Genomic DNA, 20648 nt, shown 5'->3' with positions numbered 1-20648 from the left:
TCTGATTCCCTAGTGTCTCATCACTGAGGTCCAATCTCTCAATTATTCCCTCTCTAGACTGAATCTGCATCTCTCCCCCTCTCCCGCACCTTCCTCTCAATTCGCAAATACTAAAGTCTCAGTTATTCTAAAACTTTTCCTTTGGCCCTACATCCCTAGCTACCATTTCATGTTTCTCCTCCGTTTTGTTGCCGAAGTACTCATCTCCCATTATCTCCGACACCTTCTGCGATGAGATTTCCATCTACAGGCACTGATGCTGCTCTTTCATCTACTGAGTTACTTTAATTCTTATTGAGTCAGTCTAGGGTGTCGTTAAAGTACAAGCTGCAGGGTCAGCCTGCCTGGGTTAGAACCCTGTTTCTGACATCACTTGCTATGTGTCCTAGAACAAGACACTTACCTTCTGTGCCTCAGCTATCTTAAGATGAGAAGACTAAAAGTACCTACCCCAAAGGTGGGTGTGAAGGTTAAATGAGTTAATACAAGTACAGCCCTGAGACCAGCGATCAGTCAGTGTTGGCTGAGGCTGCTTTCCTTGGCATCTCACCAGTGCTAAAACCCTTGAGATAGTCCTCTCCTTGGGCACTTGAGACAAAGCACTCCCTGGGGTCTTCCAGATCCTCTTTCTTTATTAAATGCCTTATCTCAGCTTCCACTCCATGCCCCAGGGCAGATTCTGTGCTTCGTCTCTTTTTTCATTCTATAGTCTGGACAATCCATATTTCATCACCATGTTCATGACTCATAAAACTAGACTGCTTTTGTGAGCTCTAGACCAAAATATCCAAATACTCATCAGCTTACTGGCTATTTCCTAGCAGCCCCTGAGATTCAGCATTCTCAGAAACTCTCAGCATGGTCCTGGCCTCAGTTGGCAGCTTCTACAGACTTCTTGAATTGTACACCCTGCATCCCCTGTGATCTCTCCCTGATCCTTCCCTGATCTGCAAACTGAGGACGGGTCCCTGTGAATGGTTCCCTGCAAGGACACTCTTTTCCATCTCACCCTTTCCATTCCAGCTGCCTAGCCTGTGCTTGGGTATTCAGAACCTAAGCCTTGAGAGCCTCCTCTCACCTGAGCAATAACTGCCACCCACAGCAGTCCAAACTCATGATTTGGTATCCAAGGCATTTCTTAGTCCTGCACTCATGATGGTAATAATCATAGCTGCCATTTATTAAGCACTTGCTCTGCACTGAGAGTTTATATGTACCTTGTACCTGAATACTCATAACTGTTACCATCCAAATTTTACAGACAAGAAAACTGAAGCTTAGAGAAGTTAAGTGACTTGGTCAAATCACACATCCAGGAAGCAGTAGAGATGAGATTTGAACCCAAGCTGTCTGACTCCAAGGTTATGTTCTGAACCACAATGCAGCACTTCCTTACCAAGCCTGGCTACCTCCAACTAGATTCTTCTGTGTTCCTGACACTCCAGCCACAGGAGCACATTCTCACTTTGCTGTGCCTTCTTTATGCTACCCCTCAAGCTAAAGGTCCCTTCTCCAGTCTCTGTGGATCAAGGCCTAGATTTTTTCAAGGCCTAGACAATTTTCTTTCCTTTATGACATCTCCACCACCACCTGTCCAAGAGAATTTCTACCAAGACCCACAGCATGTGCTTCATTTAATCTGTTGCATGGTACCCACGGGGATACCCAATGGGAGGACACTGACATTATCTCTTTCCAGGACCTCCTCGACTGGGGACAGCTAAGTATCCCATTGGTGAGAATGAGAGAAGGAAGTGAACATGTGTGGCCCAGCCCCATTCTTCTCTCTCTCCAGAGCCTCCTTGCCAGAGGGAAGTGGCCTGCCTCAGGAGGAGGTCCCTGATGGAGGTGAGTATGCTAACTCAGCAAAGAGATGCACTGGGAACACTACTGACCACATTCTCTAACTACCATTATTAGCTCTAGAGCAGATATCTTGGTCTCTACCTGTCTCCCAGTCTTATTTTTCAATCAGTGCCAAATACAGAGGGCATTTAAGCATATAATTACTACATTCCCCAATTACTACATTCCTCAATCTGTATCACTCTCAGTGAAGGATATAGTGACAGTGAGCACAGAAAAACTGGTCAGTGTTGCTCTGTGTGGCACACTGGTGACCAATAAGCAATCACTAGGGGTCAAGTACTGATCACTAGCAAGGAGGCCCCAGAGCATCCTGGGTAATAGCCCTACCATCCACACAGCACCCTCTGTCTGGGAGCCTGGCTCCCCAGAAACCTGCACATGATCCTGTAATTCACTTTCCCAGGTAGAGTAATTTCAGGAAGGCGATCTGGGAAGATAGAAGTTTGTGTTATGGCCAGTGGACAAATCTTGCCAAAGTGAATTAGCACATTGGTGTCTGGTTTATAGGCAAGCCTTGTCAGTTTGCTCAGCATGAATCAGGCTCCCCGGCCACAAACACCCTTCAGTGAATGGATAAGAAGGATGTCCGACCCTGCAAACCACCTTTCTACTCAGTCCTTATATCAAGTCTCTGCCCTGTTCACATCCCACCTACCCCCAAGGCACACAGAAACTTACCCTGCTGACAGGAATCTGCTGGCAATGTGTGTCCTCAGTTCCTTCAAAGAAAGAACACACACCCTCCAAAGAAAACTACCCTAATCCACCTTTTTATAGCAGAGAACATATGCATGTACACACACACACACACACACACACCCCTCGAGGGAGGAACAAATGGACATTAAGTCATTTCACTGCCTCAGCCTGAAGACAGATTCAGATTCAGATAAATGCTTCAAATGCAATCTCAACTTAAATACTTACAAAAAGTTTCACTTAAAAACCACTACCAAGCTGGGTGATGGGTAAGGCGATTCATTACACCAGGAGTCCCCAAACCCCAGTACTGGTCCGTGGCCTGTTAGAAACCGGGCTGCACAGCAGGTAGTGAATAGCAGGTGAGCAAGTGAAGCTCCATCTGTACTTGCAGCAGCTCCCCAGTGCTAGCATCACCGCCTCAGCTGCACCTCAGATCATCAGGCATTAGATTCTTATAGGAGCACTGGTCCCTGGTGCCAAAAAGGTTGGGGACTGCTGCACTATACCATTCCTTTTACTTTCGTGCATGCTTGAATAATTTTATATGTAAGATTTAAAAACAAAAAAAAACACTAATTAGGGAGCTAGGCTTTTTCAGAGAGAAGCACAGGATCCCATCTTATCTTGCTAGAGATCAGTAGAACTGAGATTTGAACCTAAATTCCTGATGTCTCATACGGTGTTCTTTCTAAAGTTCTTTTCAGACTCCTGGAAAGTCCCAACATCTAACCAAATTCTCATCTCACCATCATTCAAACCCTCATCATCTCTTACCTGGATGCCAAAACTGCCTCCTCTTGGCTTCATATTTTTAGCTGACTCTTCTTCCACCCATCTTTCCCAGTAGATACAGTATTTTTCATAAAGCTCAGACATTACTCGCCTGCTCCCAAACTTTTCATGGTTCCTCACTGTTTCAGGAGCAAAGCTGCATTCTACAAGTTGGCCATCAAACTTCTCCAATAAGATCCACCCTCCCAGCTGCACTTCTCACCATGACCAGGTGCAGCCATACTAGGCCACGTCCTACTCCTAACTCCAGAGATTCCTATGTTGTCTTTATTTCCTACATTTGAGATGCTTTCTCCATTTATACTTTCAGGTACCACCCATTCGAAGGCTTTATCCAAATGCACCAACCCCAGGAAGCCTTTCCCAACACCATTACTCCCAATGCCTGAAGGTGCTGGATGCCTCCACTTCGCTCCTGCCATACTTGGTACCCATCTTTATTATCTCACTTACCGCTCTATTTATGCAATTCCTCAATGTCTGTCTCCCCTTTAAATTAAGACGCTTGAGAGCAACGAGTATGCGCTATTCACCTTTCTATCCTCAGAGCCCAGCAATGAACCTGACATAGATGGACACTCGGAAAATGTTGGCTGACACAAAATGTTAAAGGTATGTGTATCTGAGTGGAGAGCAAAGGGAGAAGGGGCATATGAGAGACAGAGAGAGACAGAGAGAGAGAGAGACTGACTTTCATCAGCTTTCTGAAATAAGGGTGGAGAGTTGTCCATAGCAGCCTCTCCCATCTCACTTCCTCCATACCTGAGGCCCCTCTCTTTATAGCCCGATATTCAGAGGTGAAGGCAGCTCAACCATAAAGGGAACTTGGTCATGCCTGGGCCTGGCATGAGCAAGAGACATAATAGATGAATGTAATTATACTCCCAAAGGACCAAAGGGAGAAGAGAATGTAACTTCCCCAACAGATGATAAAACCAGGCATTTCTCATTCTATTATTTTAAAATGCTAAGCAACAAGGGGGGGAAAAAAAACAGCAGACATGAATTGGCAAGTTTTCTCTATCATCTAGAGTGTGCAGGGGCTTCCTGCATAACCTTAGCCTGCAGCCAGCTACCTCCTACAAGCTCCCAGCTGCCTGGGGAGGAGCACAGGCCCTAGAATTTGGCAGGCTCTAGGCAAATACTAATTGAATTAATCAAAATGTATTCCGTAATTTGAATCTTCGTTTCGACATTTGTTAAACACTTTAATTTTGAATCAAGCAATAATTTTCCTTTTGCTAAAAACAAGTTTAAATGAGTAGAAAACCAAAGAATTTCCTTAAAGACAGGCTGTGTGCACTGGGCACGACAGCCTGGTTTCCGCCTCAGTTAAAGGAGAAGAGGGCTTCCTCTGCAGGCCTGGGCTAGATGCTGTCAGCAGGGCTAGATGTTGTCAGCAGCTCTGTCTTCACTGGAGAGCCGAGGGCCACATGGGAGCCAGATGAAGACCCTGCACAGAACCGACTGCTCCCAGAGAGCCAGACCACAAGGGCATAGCTCAGCATGGTCTTTCCTGGGCTGAGCCTTTGGACAAAGCCAATCAAGCTTCCAGTACTAGCTGGGCTGGGTCCCCTTCCTCTCTTGGTCCCTTGGCAGGACTAGCAGTGAGTGCCTCTCCATCCCTCACCATGACACTGAGCCTTGTCCAATGAGGATTTTGGAAATATCTTGCTATGGGATAAATTATGTTCCTGTTCTCCAAATTCATAGGTTGAAGGCCTAACCCCCAATACCTCTGAATATAGCTATATTTAGAAATAAGATCTTTAAAGAGGTAATTAAGTTTAAATGATGTCATTATGACTGGAATCCTTTTAAGGACACAGATGGGTACAGAAGGAAGATCATGTGAAGACACAAGGAGTAGATGGCCATCCATAAGCCAAGAAGAGGGGCCTCAGAAAAAAGCAACCCTGTCAACACCTTGATCTTGGATTTCTAGCCTCCAGAACTGAGAGAAAAATTTCTGTTGTTTAATCCACCATCTGTGGTACTTTGTTATGGCAGCCCCAGCAAACTAACACATGCCCATCTGATCTTGGACACACAGCTGGGCAAGACTATCGGAAAAAGGCAGAACTCTTCTCCAGAGACATGGGCTCTGCTCTCAGCCACTGGGGTCCCTTTCCCCTCAGCCTAAGGGAGACTTGGCTTCATATCTTCAAACCCTAAACAACACCCAGGTAAGAACAGTCTCTAGGAATCCTTTATTTTCTTTGTAAGTCAGCTCTGAGGCAATCTCACCTGGGGACCAAGACCATTCAGTGGGGCCAGACTTTGGCAAGGGACTAGGAGAAGACCTCAAGACCCCTCAGCCTGACCAACTCTATCAAGCTGCATTCAAGGAGCCAAGAGCCCTGGGCCCAGCCCCCTCCTCTTCAGCCAAGTCAACAACCCCAGGGTATGCTGTGAGGAGGCAGGGGCAGGGTTGGGCCCCTAACCTCAGCTCACCAGTCACAAGACACTTGCCACTGGGATCACTCCCCTCCCCACTTAGGCCAGAGAGTGATTCAGGGACTTTCCCAGGAAAAGTGATCCAGGAATCCCCCATTCCTACACAGACTCCTGCCGCCCAAAGACTACACTAAGTCTCCCCTCCCTGGGGGCGAAAGAGGTCTTACTCCTGGGAGTCTGTCAGCCTGACCCCAGGGGAGTGAGAGCATTTGCAAAATCTCCTGGAGTCTTGCTCTACTTTCTCACCTCTTCTTGTCCATAAAGCTGGGTCATTATCTTCTAGAAAATACCACAATAGTTCCTCAGACTCATAGTGGAAGTGGAGAAGTCTGTGATTCAAAAGGGCCACAGAAGAGGAAGGCAGGACCAAGGCCCAGCCCAGTCCAACCCTAGGCCTTCTTCTCCCTGAAGGAGAGGAGCAGGAGGCAGTAGAAAGAGTCCAAGTTTTGGAGTCAGACCAAACTGGGTTTAAATCTTGGTTCTGCTACTTACAGCTGAGTTCGTTTTTGACCTTAGGTAATGCATATTAACCCATCAGGTTACTATGTAATGGAGATAAGAATACTCGCCTCACACTGGGCTGGTCAGTGCCTGGCTGGTATATGCTACACCTGTCCTCTCTGCACTATTCCAGAAGATGGATTTAGCCAAGACTCCTTATGAGGGCCTATGTTTTGAGATCAGAGGGGAAAAAAATATGTGACTTTGAGAAATTGCCAAATCTCTTGGAGACGGCCCTCTCTCTTGGAGGCAGACCCTGGGGGAATGAACACAGTGCACAAGCTCCAGCTTTCTGTCTCTCTGTAGTGGTGTCTGAGAGGAAGGCCGGGCCATCAGGCTCTTACAGCCCCTTGGCGCTTTCCTTAGTCATTCCACAAGTCTCACCAGGTGCCGGGCTGAGGGAAGGCACCCGGCAGAGCAATCATAGCCGGGGAGATGGATTTGGGAGACCCCAAATATGGAGGTTGTATCTGAAGCTGGGCTCTAGGGGCTGGGGAGAGCAAGGGCCAGATCTTGACCACATTTATGAAAGGCTTCATCAGCCTGGGAGTAGGAGGTCTCTGGCCCTTGCGTTGGAAGAGCCCACTGAACTCAGAGGTGGCCTTGAAAGACAATGACCAAGCTGTACTAGTGTCCCAGAGAGGCTCCACAATTGCTCCCAGTGGACATCACACTGGTAAAGAACGCCTAGAGCCAAACAGACAAGCTCTCCTGGAGTCACTCAAAAAAGGTTTCCACACACGGTGTGTAACAGTGATGCAACAAGATACATGTCTCATGTAGCCTGCAGGATACTTCCCATGAATTGTTACTAGTTTATTTAAAATTCTCTTTCAAATATAAGTAATCATGACAATTGAGGACTGGATTTGTGACACTGGAGTAGCTCTTAAGTTTTCAAAGAGCTCGTGATTAGTAGGAAGGACATGGAGGCAGAGCTTTGTCCCACCTGAAATCCCCTGTTAACATGAGAGATCCTGAGTCACTGCAGCCCAGATACTACCCTATCTAGTGCCCCAACCCCTAACTTTCCTAGGGGTCTTCTTGAGCTTTGTCTCTGGACTGAGGGAAACTTTCCCATTAGGAAACCTAAAGGACCCCAGGTCCACCCTGAGGACAGAAGCAGGGTGTGACTGCCAAGGGCTAGCTCTGGGTTCTGAGCTCTAGGAGGCAGGCCAGGCTGGACAGAGGACGAGCCCGGGGCAGACCTGTTCAGCAATAAGGACTTGCTGACTCTCAGGACACAGATAAAAAGAACCCCCACTTCAGCAGGCAGCCACCTCCAGCACCCACCTGCTCAGGGACTGAACATGTTACCGCGGAAACAATGCTCTCCTTTCACGCAGGTATCCCGGCGCCCACTCCACACCTCTGCACGGGCAGGCTCCCAGAAAACGCTTAGTGAACTTTGTGGGCCCCTCCTCTCCACCCCCACAGCCCTACCTGGGTCATCGCCCAGGTTTCTCTCTCATCCCTCACTCCACTCTTCCCACCCACTCCAGAGCACCAGCTTCCTTACCATCCCTCTACAGCCGACACCCAGAGTCCCCAGCAGGTGAAGTGCGTTGTAATTAACTTGTTACTAATGATAAAGTGGCTAAAGTCAAGGATCTTTCTGTATAAACTAGAGAAGACTCTGGATTTTCGTGCTCCATTCTAATATACTTTCTTGAATAGGAGAGAAAATAGAGGAATTCAGCCAGGAAATCAGCAATTGCCTGTAGGTGGTTAGGGAGTAACAGTTTCTATGACACTGTGAACAACAATGCAACTCCCTATTATGGTCGAGATTTACTTCCTAAATACACACACATATTTATTGGGGCCGGGCGTGCGTCATAACAGTCTGGCCATGCTCACCAAATGCTTCTCAGAGGTTAATATCTGACACGTGCACTCTGACCATCTTCCGGCCTCAGCACGAAGAACTGATGTTTACAGTAAACTTAAGACTGAATAATCTGGACTCTGAACACGGTGAAAAGATAGGCTGGAAAGAACACAGTTTTGGGGATAGGGTAGACTTTGCAAAAATCTTACTTCGGCTAGTCACCAAATAAGGAACTATGGGAAAGTCACTTATCCTGAGTCAGTTTCCTCCTCAGTTAAAGCCCTGAAAGGCTCTTGTGAGATATAAGTGAGCACAGACGATTCTGTGCTCAATGCCCGCTGCATGGTGGGTGCTTAATAGATGATAACTTCAATCCCCGGTTCCTTTTTTAACCTCACTTATTCCTCGGTTCCGGCCAAACCAAACCACTGGCTGTTTTCCACATACACCCCATAATTTACCATCCCCAGGCCTTTCTTTGCACACTGCTATGCCCCCTGCTAGAAATGCCCTTCACTCTCATAGAAAGGGGTGTCTCTGGTCCCTGCCTTTTCTTCAAGACACAGCAAGCCAGGTGCTCCAACCTGTCCTTTCTCTGAATGTTCACTGTGTTTTTTCTGTGGTTATTGCTGCCTCTTTTCACTAAGGGGTATATTCCTTAAATTCCATCCAGGTATGGGGGCATGTTTTATTCATCTCTTGTTCCCACCATCACAGTTCTCAAGACAGAAAATGGTCAGAAATCATTTGGTGACTGAAATAATAAATGAGGTCACAAGTCTATTGACTCTAGAGTACTTAATATGCTCTACTGCAGCTCCTAAAAGGGTGAGCACCTCCCTAGATCCAGTGGGCCAATTCTGACTTTGGAGTTTCCATAACCTCCCTTCCTACCACTTTACCAGGTTCCCTTCTCTGCCACCCAGAACAGGATAGCGTGCCCCTCGGCCATCCACGTTGCTTAACCACAGCTCTCTCCATTCTCCCTCGACACACACCACCCAAAACCTCAGCCTATTTGAATAAGGCCTTGCTGCCCACAGCCCTTCCCCACCTCCCTCTTGGGGCTGGAAGCTTGCTCTGCGGCCCAGGCTGCAGACAGTCAGAATTCTCAGTGTCTTGGATGCTGTGAGCTCGGTGCCTTAGACCACACAGCACTGGTTCTCCAGGTACCAGGACACTTTGTTCTCAAAATCTTCAAGGGGTGGTCCACGAGTCTGTAAGAGCCTTGATGCCCCAGTCACGTGGTTGGGCCAAGGTGGGCATTAGCGAAGAACACACACAGTACAATCACGTCTTCAGGATCATGGCCTCAGTTTCAGCCCACGAAGGCATTTATTTCCTCAGAGCCTCTCCTCCTTCCCAACTCCCAGTACTGAGTGGGCCTTTGGCCTGCGACTTGGGACAGAGAAGCTTCTGCATAGCTTTAAGGCTGCCTTTCCCCAGCCTCTCACCCTCATTCCACCCTACATTTGCTATAAGCCATCTCTGCTCAGAAGTCACCAATTATCCCCCTAAATCCTGCAGCACTTTTAGTTAAACCTATAACTTTCAGCTAACCCTGCCTTCTGTTATTTCATAGACTTTTCTCTAGTCAACACCACTTGGACAATACCCTCTTCAGGTCGACTTTAACACATGCTCTAAGACAGCTGCTTAGCCCTAAAGGTGAGCTTAGCTTCAGTTATATGGAATTTCTTACATCATGTCAAACCGAAATCTACCTCCTCTTAATTCCCTGTATTGTCACCACCATAGACCTTTAACTCTGCCCTCTGAGCAACACAGAACATGGCAGCTCCCTCACCTACGTGAAAATTGCAATCACAGCCTGGTGTCTTCCTGTCTGTCCCCAGGTCCTTCCAAAGCTTACAGGGCAGGGACTCCAGCTGTGCAGCATGTAGGGTCCCTCCTCTACCTGCTCCCAAAGTGTGCTGCCTAGGTTACCACCTCTAGGTGTGGCCAGCCTCGGCCAGTTCAGGTAAAAGTGGGATGATCCACCAGTAAGATCTAAACCCAGGACTTATAGTAATGCCGCCAGGCTAAGATAATTTATGTGGGCTTTTCACATGGTGAGGTAGGACACACACACCGATTGATTTTGGTATATGTGCTGCTGGAGCGAGCACAACACACAGATTGATTTTGGAACCTAAGTGCAGGACTTTGCACTTACCCCTGCTCAAGCTGCTTTGGGCTCTAAGCTTTCTGTTTGCTGCCCTTGTCCTGCACGTTGGTGACCGGCCATCTGACACCAGGCTGTTCCCCACTCTGCCACACACTTTTGTCTCCTGAACTGCCTGCTCGCCTCCACCATGGCTTGCTTTCCTTTCTGTGTCACACCTGGAGGCACAGAGAATGCTACTTTCCCCTGAAATTTCAGAACAGGCTTAGATCTGAATGATATAAATCACTCATCTTGACAAAGCATTTTTCCTAGGCTTCCTGAGAAGAGGATGATAATGATAATATCATTTATTGACTACTCATGATGTGCCAAGCACTGTAGCCAACATTTTCTGTATATCATCTCATTCAATCTTCACAATAACCAAATGAAATAGGCCTGTTTCTATTTGATGAACGAGGAACTTAAGGCTCAGAGAGGTAGAGACTTGCTCAAAGTAGCAACAGCAAATCTGTATAGAGCTGGATTTAATTGGATGACTGTCTGATTCATAATCCACATTCTAGAGCTACCAGAGTCCTCAGAGATTAGGGAGGCCAAATCCTCATGACAAAGAAAACCTGCCACCTGCTATGCTAAAATGGGGGCAGTGGGGTGGGTGGGAGGAGTCAGTTTCCTCATCTCCAGAAGCAGAACAATAATCCCAGCCTGAGACACTGGGCAGCTCCAACAAGCCAGTGCAGCAAAAACCTAGATGCACACACAGGGTAGTTGTTGTTACCGGATGAGCAGCCTTGCATCGAAGAACCAGCGTCTTGACTGGTCGCAGGAAGAGCTTATGTAATAAAACATTTTCATGACATCTAGTCAAGGTCAGGTGTCAGAACTAAGAACTATTCCTTTGATTTAGCAAAATGTTGAATTAGAAGAACCTGCCTTTCCAATCCAAATTCAAGTTCTAACTTTCCCCCTTCCACTATTGCAATCCACTCTCCCCAGTTCCCTCTCCCTTTACCTGTCCTGGTTCCTTATTGACTTTGGAGTTTGATACCACACGTCCAGTGTGCCTGGGACAGTCCTGTGTCCCAGGAGCACATCCACTTCATATGTTCACCTCCTTTCACTCTCAAAAGTGTCCCTGTTTGAACAACAGATTAAATCTAATATTCTGGAAAATTACTGAGATACTCACCTTATTGTGGTTCAGTCTGGAACTGAACCCACAGTATCTCTTCAAAAAAATCACCTTACTTCTGCGGCACCTGTTTCCCTCTCATAAAATGGGAAAAACACGACCCACCTCATGAGACAAGCCCTTTGTCAAACCCGCCAAAGCCCAAGTTCCACTTTGTCCTTCTCTCTGGAGGCAGCTTTCTATGGGGACTTGTCTACACCTGTTATCTCCATGAAGCGGTCCAGCATGGAGCTAGTTATTCATGTGAAAATCTCTTTGATTCAGGGGAAACCAGGCCTTGTGCTGGAGCAAGGAAACTTGCCCCTGAAGAGAGAGGAGTCGCCATGCATGCATGCAGGGAACAAAAGTAACCAATTTTTGCTCTTCCTAGCCTGAGCTATGGCTCTGCCCTTCTCTGTTCTCTTAGTCCCTACAACAAGCCTCTTGACCCCCATCTCTCTCTCACACACACACACACACATACACACACACACAGACTGCTAACCCAAGGAGTTCCTTCCAGCAAGGCTTTCTCGGCTTTTCTGCTATAAGCAGGTAGAAGTTTGCTAAGACTTCTTGGGACACCCCAGTGTAGTCACAGGAGTGGACCTCTGGGTCAGAGAGGCCCAGCTACATCTGACTGGTACATCTGACATGGATGCATTCCATCCATGCATACAAGTCACTGTGGATTTATGTCCTTATCTGGGAGTCAGGGCAAGAGTTCTGACTATGCCACTAAAACACACTCCCAGCGACCAGCAGGCACTGGCATTCCCTAAGCAGGTACTGGCATTCTCTAAGCAGGTACAGCAACCCTGAGATTTGGATCACCTTCTTCCCAGTGCTTGCTCTCAACTGGGAGGAAACAGATACAGACACGCCTCAGAGATACTGTGGGTTCAGGTCCAGACCACCACAATAAGGTGAGTATCACAGTAAAGCTAGTTGTAACCTTTTTAGTGGTGGAGGGTCTGCCTTCAAAAACACAATAAAGTGCAATAAAGTGAAACACAATAAAACAAAGTAAGCCCCAATATCAAAGCAAAGCCACCAAGGAATGTCACAGCAGGCCAGGGCAGAGGCCATGATTCAATCAATTCCTCATTGCTTCACCTGAGTTAACAATCTCTTCCTGGAGATTTGTTAGCAGGCCCTCCACCGCTCATCTCTGCATAAGTTGTTTCTGAGACATGAACGACCCAAGTCTCAAGTCTGTAGTTTATGGCTGTCCTCGATACTTTACCATGGGTGAGCAGGCTCAGGTGCACATTCTGGTCTCAGTGTAAAAAGAGAGAAGGGGGAGGGAAGGAGGGAGAGAGAGACAGAGAGAGAGACAGAGAGAACAGAGAGGCAGGAATGGGGTGGGGGAGGGATAGGGTGGAGAGAGAAAGTTAAGAAGGAAGAAAGGAAGAAAGGGACAGAGGAGAGAAGAAAGACTCAAAACAAGATGAGGTAGGAACTTGACAGACCCAGCTACCCAGCTCAAAAGAGCCAAGAGGCTTGACAAGTTTTCCTCTTCCTCAAAGTCGAATCTCAGCATTCCTTGTATCTCTGTTTTTATTTAGTAATTACCAGAGGCCAGGCAATAATCTAAATGTTTTACATGCATTAACCCAGCTCTGCCTTAGCAAACAGAGGTGACCTCTCTGCCATGGCAATGGCAGGCCTCACCCTGAGGGGTTGGAGGCAGAGGAACCTGGCTGAGCAGAGAGGTGTGGAAGGGAGGGGTAATGAGGGGAGAAGATCCAGCCTCAGGGCCACTAAGTCTCTAGGCAGCTGTGCAAATTCTAGATAAGGTCCTCTCCCCTCATCCTACAGCTTTGGCCCTCCCCCAACCATTTGGATCTCTGACACTGGCCCCTGCTCAGAGGAGGTCCTCAGGGTGGTTGTCCTCTACCACCCCACTTCAACACTACACAGGCAACTTCTCATGACTGGCTGAATGTGTCCTTAAACTTTGTCCAGACCAAAAAATAGGTGTTTCGGTCTTAGAATGCATCTTTCCATGAAACTGATAGATTGATCGGTGGTTGCAAGTCCCAGAAAAACCATTTAATACACATATATTCACACTGAGCACTATCAAATATGACTGTTGATACCATAAAAGCTCTCCACACTTCCCATCAGCCCACAGATAGCTAGGCCACAGGACAGAAAGGACTCACAAGCCTTCACAACCCACTGTCACTGGCTGCCAGCAGACACTTCCCCTCTGAGTTTGTGACCTATAAGACTCCAGCCTTAGTCGTTCTGCAGGCTGAATTCACCCCAAACTTGGTCTCTTTCTCATTTTTCATTGCCTACTGGAATCTCCACCTGGACCTCCTGGTGGCTCCCCTCAGGCCAAACCCACTGTTCTCCAAAGGACAAAGCTCCAAACCAAAGGCCCAAGAGGTCTGGTTTCTGCCACCAGCAGTTGGGTGATCCTGGGTAGCTTTCTTTGGGCTTCACCATTCTCATGTGTAAAAATACAAGGGACATGCAAGAAACTACCCAAAGCTCCCTCCTGATTCCAAAAGGAATCACCCACCCTCATTTCCCTTCCCCCTTCCAAGAAGCTCTCCATGCTCTCATGCTGCTAACAATTGCCTCATTCTTCTCCCAGCAAACTAGCACAAAATATCAGTGTCTAATTTGACTCTTTTCTTTCTCCCTCAAATCCAGTCAGTTACCAAATCCTGCAGGATTTCTTGTCAAGCTCACTCACCTGTTTCCTTCTCTCCATCCCTATTGCCATCGCCTTGATTTAGGTCCTAACTTACCTCAGTGGGTTAGTCCAACGGCATATTCTCAAAAGAAGTTCCTCTCCCTCCCTCCAACTTTCCCTTCCTAGTCCTGAAGCTTTCTTAAAGCACAGCTTTCACCATGTCATTTCCATACTCAAAGACCTTTCATGGAATAAAATGTAAAGTCTTCAGCTTCAACTTTTAAGGACTTCTACAATCTTTCCCAGGCCTAAGACTCCAGCCTCACCCTCCCCACCCCACCCTGTCCTATGACTCTAGCTATGTGGGCCACTCCTAATAGGGCTTGTCCCAGTCTTTCAGGTTCTGCTCTTACTCCTTCTCTCATCTCCTGTGCAAAATACCCTGCCCCTTTCCCCCTTTACTGAGGCAAACATTGCAAAAACAGCTAGGTCAAGTCTCTTGCCTGCCACAAACTCTTCCTGAACATCTGCCACATGTAGGCCACACACAAGGGCTGATGCAGCCCTAGGGCAGCTCAGAATTTGCAGAACGTGTGGACAGAAACATGCAAATAAAGTGCCTAAGTACCACAGCAGAATTCTGTATTCAATGTTATGCATATATAATATTAGAGAGAAGAGTAAATATGTCTTAGGGTAGTGGGAAGAGGTGCTTCAAGAGTTTGATCTGCATCCTGAGGCATTAATAGTTCATTCACCTCACAGAGCAGACAAAAGGGCTTTCTGAGAAGAGGAAATAGTGTATGCAAAGGCAGAGAGGCACAAAGGATAGAAATTGTTGAGCTACTCAGTTTGGGGAACAGTGGAGATGCAGCTGGCAAGCTAAATTGCCAGCCTCTGCAGAGCCTTGAATGCCATACAAAGATGTTATAATTTATTCTTTCAGTGAGGCAATCCTATCCCATCTGCATCTAGACTTTCTATCTACAGATATATTATAGAGGTCAAGACTACTATACAACGTGGAACATGGTGATTAAAAGCACTGTGCACAATAAATGCTCAGTTCTCAATGTGTATACTGTGTATGTGACAGAGAGAGGCACATGAAAATAAGGATTACCAAGGAGCACCAAAGTAAGAATTACCTAGAAGCACTAAACAGAAATCATAAATTTCCTTAAAACAGCCCCCTGAAACTCGAAAGGCCTTGAGGCGATCTGGGTCTAAAGCTGAACAGAAGCTCTAGAACAGCTCCCAGATTATTTACCTGGTTGCATGAGCGATAAGAATGGACCTCCTGAAGATCCTCAATGACTAACAAGACCTGGCTTTCAGAGTCTGTGAAGGATATAGCCCACCTTTCTGAGACTACCTGTGGATTCTATGAAATCTGACACTGGGTGCTCTAAGGAAGGAGGGAAGGAGGAAGCAGGAAAAATAGTGACTCAGGAACTAACACAAAGCTGCCAAGAATTTCGGCCTAGTTGTGCCCACACCAAGTGGTGACAGTATCACATCTTTTCCCCCCAAATGTCACCTCTTGAATGGGGGTGCAGTCTGGGAACTTAATAAATGCTTAAATGCCTCATAAGTTGTGTTCATATTAGCTCTTCCTTCTTGTGTTTTGCAATAGAGGATCCACCAGAGGATTTTAAGCAGGAAGCATCATGAACAGGTTCGTATTTCACGAAAAAAAATTTCCGATGACCAGATAAAAAAACAACTTCAAATCTTGCCCTAAAAGCTTAAAGTGCATGCCATTCCTCCGCCAAAGCTGAATTCTCTCAGAATCGTTCCACTCTCCTCACTTAACCTATGCAGTCAATCTAGAGATGGATACTGACTGCCCATTCCCTGGCCCCTGTCCTATAGATTCTCTCTCTCTAGTTTCTCCTGCCTTAATGTCCCACTCTCTCAGGCCCAGTGTAAGGCCTCAATATTTCTATCCTGTTTGATTTTCCAGTGCCTAACTGGGCTCTCTACCTCGAGTCTTTTCCCTCAGGTCACTGCTTCTCACAGCAAGCCCAGAATCCACTACAGCAGTTCCCACCCAGCTTTCATTAGAATCACCTGAAGGAACTTGGCAAAAACATCCCAACCCTATTAAATCTGAATAGTTTAAAAACGCCCCAGGCAAAAATAAAAAAAATAATAAAATAAAAAACCTCCCCAGGCAATTCTGAGGCAGAGCCAGGTTTGCAAACTACTGCTCTAAAACTTGCTATAGATAGTGAAGGGATCTTTCCTGCTAACCAGGTACATGGTAGAAATGCAGAATGTGAGGTCTCACCCCTGACCTAGGGATCAGAATCTGCATTTGAACAAGATCCTCAGGTGATTCTTAAGCTTGTTAAAGGTTGAGAAGCACTGCTCCAAAGTATTACCCGGACCATTCATCCCACAATATTTACTGGATTTTCTCCACATCAGACTAGGGTTTGGGAAGTTGGGAGGGTCAAGGGCAAAGGTCCCTAGCTTTAAGCTCACAGAAACATTAATTGGTCCCCTGCTTGAAACCCATTATTGGCTCCCATGCTTTCAGACAAAGTCCAGACTTCTGCACCTGGCCTTCATGGCCCGCTGGAGCCATGTTTTTCATCCTTGTCACCAACTATACTGTCTACCACTCGCCATAGGAGCCCACTTGGACAACTTACCACTTCTCAGGGCAAGCTGGTGCTTTCCTGCTACACAGTTCTCACAGCCCAGGTCACACACTCCCCACATCCGACTGGAGAAACTCAGGAGAAATGCTTTGAGGTCCATCACACACATGTCACTCCCATCTTGAAATTACCTCAGATTTTCCCTACTCAGATAAAAGACAGGAATTCCCACAACTCTTTGCTCTTACCTCCTTCCTGGCATTGACCTCATTCTTGGTTTTAAAGTCAGCACACCTGCTATAGCCACCCCAGTAAAGAAGAGACTATGAAACTTCTGTCTCCCTAGTAGTAATAAGCTAATAATTGGCACATCATCAAATCTCAAAATAATTACAACAGCAACAATAATGTGTTAAATAAAATCATGGATGAATGCAGTAGGTGAAAAATTCACCATCTCCCTCATCATCCACTTTAAAGTCATTCAAATATGAATTTAAGCAGAATACAAATGGGCTGCCTCTCAAACCCAAAGAGAAATACATAATCTTTAAATCAAATAACATTTTGTGTTTCCATATACAAATAATAATCAAATACTGAATATGCTGAAGATGAATTATGTTTACAGCCAACTACTATGATTGGGCTTTTAACTACTTTTCTGTAGTTGAGCATTTAACTTCACAAAATGCAACATAAAATTTGGAAACACTTCAGATTTGTATTATAATCAATTAAGGAACTGGGAGAGGAAGGAGAGAGATGAAGACAGAAAGCTGACCAAAACTAGAAAGGGAGATGGATCTATACCAAATATCCAGCTGCTCTAAATGTAAAAATATAATACTCTGGATTGATTGATTGATTGATTTAGGATTAAAACATAAGGATTAAACACTTGCTAGGATGCCTGTTTCAATCCTACCCAAACTTTAGAAGTTCTGGTCTTTAGATATACAATCTAATTTTTAACTGAGGAAGAGCTGTGGGGTCTGGAGTCGGGATGTCTTGAGGGAGAGTAAGAGCCCACTTTCGAAGAGAACCATCCTCTTCCTGCAGTCTACTGGGACGCAGGGGCTTGAGAGCTTCAAAAGCATGTTGCGTTTTTGCAATTACAGTATAGAGTTGGTCTCATCCCAGGCACTGCAACTGGACACACGCTCTGCTGAACACAGATTGACTTGGACAAACAGACCGCAAATTTCCCAACCACCTTGGGCTCTAGATTACGCCGCTGCTTCAGCTGACTGAGCAGAGCTCTGACGTACCACCAGTAACTGAGGTGACCGACCACCCAACTCATCCAGGGACATCCTAGCACCTGTCAGGGCGCAGACTGTCCGTAGGTCCCGGGCCAAAATGGATGGCGATTCGGAGCAAATCTTTTGGAGTTTATACCCTTCTCCCCATGTCTGGCCACAGACGGGGGTATGGTCCCCGTCCTCGTGCCTAGGTCACGCTCTGGGGCCCATACTGACAGTGATCCCACGCCCCGGGTGGTTCTAGGACCTGGGGAATCTGTTTCCCAGGCAATGTCCCTGCGGGGGCTCCCACTCGGACCGCGCAGCGGGCCTGAGGGCGTGGGGAGAGCCCACTGACCTGGGTGCGGGGCTCCTCTCCAGGTGGCTCAGGTGTGCGGGCCGCTCCCGTGTCCCTCCCACCTCCGAACATAAGAGCTGAGAGCCGCGTTGCAGGCCACTGACCCACCGACCAACTGACGGACCTACCAGCGGACCGACCCGCAGCGGCCGGGTCTGGAGCCCACGTGACGGGGGCGGGGACCCACGGGAGGCTCGTCCCGGAGCGCCCGCTTCCCCCGCCTTTCTTCCCCTGGGACCTTCCCTCTGCCACTCTCCCTCCCTCTCCTGCACCTTAGCGGCCCACAGACACCGGTCCGCCACAGACTCTGGTTCTTCAGGGACCCGCCTCATCAACCCCGCCCCTTCGAACCTGCCTTCGCCCCTACGGGCCTACCCCCCGACCCCTCCTGTTGCTCTCCTAGTCTCCAGAGTCCCCACTCTCTCCAAAGACCACGCCCCGCCCCGGAGCCCCGCCCCTCCCGTCTCCTCCCACTCCCGCACCCTTCCAGCCCCGGCGGCGCTGCCGGGGGGTTTCCAACTCCCAGTCCCCTGGGCTTCTCCGGCCTTTCAGCACCATTCTCTGGCCGAAAGGAATGAATACGAGGAAGCTGAAAGGTAATTTGTGTCGCGAATTGCAAAGAGAGAGAAGCCGTAGAAAAATCAATTAGAGGCACAGCCAGCACAGGAACCTTTTGGGTGTCTGGACTTCCTGAACCAGTGCGATTCGTCTAAATTGAGATTGGCCTGACGGAAGCCTTATTCCTCTTTTCTGAGCGCCCTCTCATCCCCACTCCCCCAGTTTGGAAGGCTCTGAGGCACCCAAGGGTCCGGCTGCGCTCGAACTCCGGGACCTGGGATGGAGGTCCCTCTAGCGGTCAGCACCAATTAAAGGCACTGATGCCGTCCTGTGAACTACTGTGGACTAGAAGCGGTTCTCTGTGCCCAGCACCAGGGCAGGGTTCCACAGACCCAAGAAAGCTTTGGCAATTTCTGACCACAGGAATGGATTCTAGAATCTGGGCAGAACTAGGCCCTGAAGACCTAGACCTCACCTTCCCACAGTGTATGGCTTGAATCCCCTTCTGTTGTACTACTAGGTTATTGCTCAACCTGGGCCTCCCAGGACTGGTTGCTCAGTTCAGCTGATTAAACTCCCTGTGGGCCTCAGATGGCATCGACACCAGCTCTGGCAGAGACACTACGGCCCTGGCCTCAGTTTTTATCTACATCTCTACAGGCTAGAGTGTTCACAAACTCCACAAGACACATATTTTTTCAAATTACACTAGTACCTGAAATTACCGGTGTTCTCACCAGACTTTTACATGTGAACAGAACTTAAGCCACCCTGGCAAATATGAGACCCTGGTCACTGTAGGAACCTGGCCAGAAACAGACTAAGGGCAAAGCCAGCAGAGGAAGGCTGGGGCCCACAAGAGTTGTGTTACAACAGGACACCCTTCAGTTCTCTTTCACTTCCTTAAAATAGCAGCAGAGAGGCTTTTGTAGAGGAGGCTGCCACAGTTCACACGAGTTCATGGGCGTTTCCAACTCCCACATGTCATTGCCCCAGTGGATCCACTGCCCTTACCCCAGCCCCCAGAAAATGCTAGTCTGTTCTCAGAACTAAACAATTACCTTTCAAAAATTACTTTAAAAAATGGTGTAAGTCACTGATTCTCAAGCTTATTTGCACTGTGGAACCACTTTGGAGAAGGGGCCTAAAAAATGTGTCTGGGTACCATCGTAGAGGTTCTGATTTAATAGTTTGGAAGTGCGACCTGGCATTAGGATTTTGAAAAACTTCTCAGATGCAGTAAAGTTTAAGAACCACTGGTATAGGTCAAAACTATGGATTTGCAGTATTTTCTAGCTCTGCCTTTCATTTTTCAGCTCTGTTACTTTGAATGGCTCACTTAAGCTCTCCTTATCTCTAAAATGGCAGCTATAAAGACTTCTTTTTGCTGATTAAAATCCAGCAAAAACCCCAGAGCTGGTTCACCTAGAAGAAGGCCAAAAGTGTTCATGAACCTACTTGCTGTCCAGCCCTGACTCTCAGGAAATAAAGTGGCACATTATTAACAGGGGCTTCCTGGAGAAAATGTCTTGACCTAAAAAACTGGTTCTGGCTGCAGGAATTTAAGGTGGCAGGGTAGGCTGTTAGTGAAAAGTACACCCTGGAAAATTCAATTCAAAGCATATCCACAAATGAAAGTCAGCCTCTTTTCTGCGTCTCCAAGGAACTATGTGCCTAGGACTCACATAATTCCCCTTGCTGATAACTCCACTTTACCCTCCCCTGTGAAGCTGTTCACATTCCTTATCCCTGTGAAATAGGTAATCTTCTTT

The 20648-nt window shown here is 47.3% G+C and overlaps 1 protein-coding gene across 2 annotated transcripts in view; it reads right to left on the bottom strand.

Moving 5' to 3' along the window:
• The window catches only part of PPFIBP2 (PPFIB scaffold protein 2), a 132462-nt gene extending 113891 nt beyond the window's left edge, over window positions 1-18571 (bottom strand). Inside the window, exon 1 of one of the 2 annotated variants that reach the window (XM_039863477.1) lies at window positions 18319-18571. The gene's annotated coding sequence lies outside the window, so the exon portion shown is untranslated. The remainder of the gene's footprint in view (window positions 1-18318) is intronic. The other variant, XM_039863478.1, reaches the window with a different exon arrangement.
• Window positions 18572-20648: the final 2077 nt, after the last annotated feature.

The sequence above is a fragment of the Pteropus medius genome, unplaced genomic scaffold (assembly GCF_902729225.1).
Source record: "Pteropus medius unplaced genomic scaffold, Ma_sr-lr_union100, whole genome shotgun sequence".
Lineage (NCBI taxonomy): Eukaryota > Metazoa > Chordata > Mammalia > Chiroptera > Pteropodidae > Pteropus > Pteropus medius.
This window is presented reverse-complemented; position numbering and strand designations above follow the sequence as displayed.